Source organism: Gossypium raimondii, chromosome 2 (genome assembly GCF_025698545.1).
Source record: "Gossypium raimondii isolate GPD5lz chromosome 2, ASM2569854v1, whole genome shotgun sequence".
NCBI lineage: Eukaryota > Viridiplantae > Streptophyta > Magnoliopsida > Malvales > Malvaceae > Gossypium > Gossypium raimondii.
The window spans coordinates 22,955,814-22,959,375 of record NC_068566.1 but is presented as its reverse complement, the minus strand read 5'-3'; positions in this window follow the sequence as shown (position 1 = coordinate 22,959,375).

Sequence of the window (3,562 nt, the reverse complement as noted above, 5' to 3'; positions counted from 1 at the left end):
ATAGCTACGTTTCGATTGACAGCTTGTGTGAGCAGACCTAGGTTACCATGTTTCGAGTGCTGGTCTTGAATGTCCTACTGATGGCTGAGGTTTGACATTATTTGTGGATACTCGACAACTTGTGTGAGCAAACCCATTTACAGCTCGTGTGAGTTATAACTATATGTTTAGCACACTTTGTGTGAGCTTTCTCGCGTATCCGGTGTTATTCTAAGTTGTTCAACGGGCATAAAAAGGGATGAACCTGTGAGGGTTCCGATTGATTTCAGTACGAGAACTATAGAAAGGTATGATGTATCGATGATTCAAGTAAGAACATTCATGATTATGAAAAGTATGATTTAAGTGATGCTATATTTATGTATTATATCTTACCAAGTGATGGTATAGCTAAGTTCTGTGTTTAATCACTAACTTGTGACTATGGTTAATGCTATGTTTATGTCTTATGTGTTATTCAAATGAAATGGTAAGAGAACGATATGAATTAAGACATGAAACTATATGAATATCCTTGATATGGTGATATATGGAATTTATGTTCGTTAAGATGAGTAATAGATTCAAGTGATACATGTTGAGATTAAATGGCTATTCATGTTAATGTGCTTATGATTTGTACCATGTATGCTAACATGTTTGGTGTGAATGCTTAGGCTTTGGCCAAGCTTTGGTTGTATCATGCCATGTTAATTTATAGGTTGTGCATTGTAATGGTAAGTGCCCAAATGGATATATGCTTGTGTTCATGAAAGAGTGGTAAGGTTTAAATTATGTAATTTCTTATTAAATGGTTTATCATGTAATTAATTCCAAAAGAGCTATGTTTAAATGCACTAGCTTGTAGCTATGGTTGATGATATGCTTATGTCTTGTGTGTTATGCATATGAAACTGGTGTGGAAAGGTAATGAAATAGTAAGTTCATACTTGAAGTTTACAATGATGAAAAAGGGAATGATAATTTGAATTGATGTTGTTATTTAATTTAAAGAAAGTAAATGCAATGGAAAGTAATGAAATGCAAATGAAAATAAGAAAATTTGAAAGGATTTAAAGTTTTATAAAATTCTACTATGCTAGGGATGAAATGTATATGTGATGCTATGGATTTATTCACTTTGTGAGTTGTTGAATATGGTTTCATGAATCTTGCGGTGTTGGTTAGGATTATTCTTGATATGTAAAAATTTCATATTTGAAATGGACTGATATGACTAAATTTTATACGAGCTTACTAAGCATTCATTGCTTACGTAGTTGTTTTTCCTTTACTTTTCAAATTATCAGAAGCTCGATCGGGTTGGAAGTTCATCGGAGATCTATCATACTATCCAGCAACTATATCGATAGATTTTGATGTCTTGGATAAGGTTGTAATGGCATGTATAGGTGAATTTATGGTTGATGATTAGTTGAATGTTAGTTGATGCGTTTGACATGTATATGTCATTTTTGGTGATGTAGCCTTGGTACATTTGGTGCCTTGTTGATATGTGTTAATTTGATAATGTGTCAAAGCATGTTTGAATGGCCGAAGTGATATATGATGAATTGACCTCAACATGGTAAAGATACAGTATGTTTTGGAAAGGTTTTGAATCTAATATGGTATGTTGGTTATATATCAATTTTGTTATGTTTTGGCCTGAAAACAAGTTAAGTGATAATTGGTTAAATAGCACATGTATAGGTGTTCGTGTTTGATGAAATTAGCCATTATGCTTGGCTTGTATATATGATTATTTGGGTGATGAAATGGTTGCTATGGTATCATGTATATTTGGTACTTTTGATGGTTGTTATTTTGGTGTTGTGGTGTTTAAATGATGGAAGTTGGTATGGTAGTTAAAATAGGTATGTCATGAGTTGTTCTTTGTGATGCTAGAATGTGTTTATATGAAATGTTGGTTGGTATGAAATGAGATGGATATCAAGTTGTTAATGGCTAGTTTGGTAGCCTTACATGTATTTGGCATTTTATAAATTTATTAAGGTAAATGGTAGATGTGGAAATGGGCTTAATGGTAATTTTTTAGCATGAGAATGGTACGTGAAAATTATGGTTAATATCGTATCTAAGTTGTTCAACTAGTTGATTGAATTATGGTTGAATTTAGTAAGTGTTTAATTAAGTTTGATTGTTAATATTGCGGTGTCATTTTGGCATATGGTTGAATGGTTAGTTCCTATAATCTTTAAGCTTTTATATGCACATGTAGGGTGTGTTTTGAATGCATGATTATAGGTACATTTGGGTTGTGCAAGTGGTTAGTCTTTGGGTGAGAATAATGGCTTATAAATAGCCTATTTTTCATCCACACGGCTAAAGACACGGATGTATGTCTTAGCCGTGTGTCCTTTGTAGCTTCAAAGGGTTACAAGTCAGGTTGTTACACGTCCTAGCACGCGCCCTGGTACATAGGCGTGTGGGGTCATTTTGAAGGGTACACGGCCTGACACACAGGTTTGTGGCTTGGCCACGTGACCCAAGTCAAAGAGTTACACGGGAATGGACATAGACTGCGACATGACTGTGTGTCCCTACTTCAAATGTCCACACGGCCTGAGACACAAGTGTGTCTCTCAACTGTGTAAGTCGCACGACCTAGCCACATGGTCATGTGACCCCTGCAGTATCAAAAAATTCATCTTTTCCTAAAAAATTCTAAATGTATCTGATTTAGTCCCGATTCGTTTCTAATGTGTTTTTAAGGCCTCGAGGGCTCGTATAAGGGACTATATACTTGAGTTTGAATAAAATTTCTACGATTTATGCTATGTTTGTATGCGTTAAATGAATGTTCGCTATATGATGTTAACTTCTTGTAATACTTTGTAGACCTAATCTGACGACGAATACGGGCTAAGGGTGTTATATTTAGTGGTATTAGAGCTACAATTTAGTCAGCTCTCAGACTGAACGTAACATGTGTGAAGCCTAGAGATACATGCCATTATATAACCTGTGATAGTGTGATATCTCTCGACTCTAATGTGATTTGTTTCATTTTTAGACAAAGACGCTTTCCAAGTGAGCTAATTCTGATAATACTGAATGTGATACTCAAGTATCTGAGTAAAACTGTTGCTAAGGATGATTAGAAAACTCATAAAGGTACGAATAAAGGTTTTATAATATATATGCTAATGATGAAATTTTATGTTATGAGTATTTATATGAGAGTCAAATTGAGAGGCTTTACAACCTTCACCCCCTCACCTGTACAATCTTATACAACAAAATTCACAAGATTTATATTGATTAAGCTCACAAGTGTGAAACTGAAGAGTTTAGTGGTTGAATGATTTATAATGCAGTCAGAGTTGAGAATGGGCAAGTAAGTAAATACGGTTCTAGAAGAGATATCAGATTTTTCTGAAGATCATTAGGGATACGTAATGTTGTTGCTAAGGAAGAAGTTGTTCATGAGTAATCGACTTATTGAAGTATGGTATCTAAAGAACGTATTAACCAAAATTTCCTATGAATTGATTTCTTTAGTGAATGGGATAATGTGGGATTATTAATGACTACAGTAGTCAGTAGAATAATGTTTGAA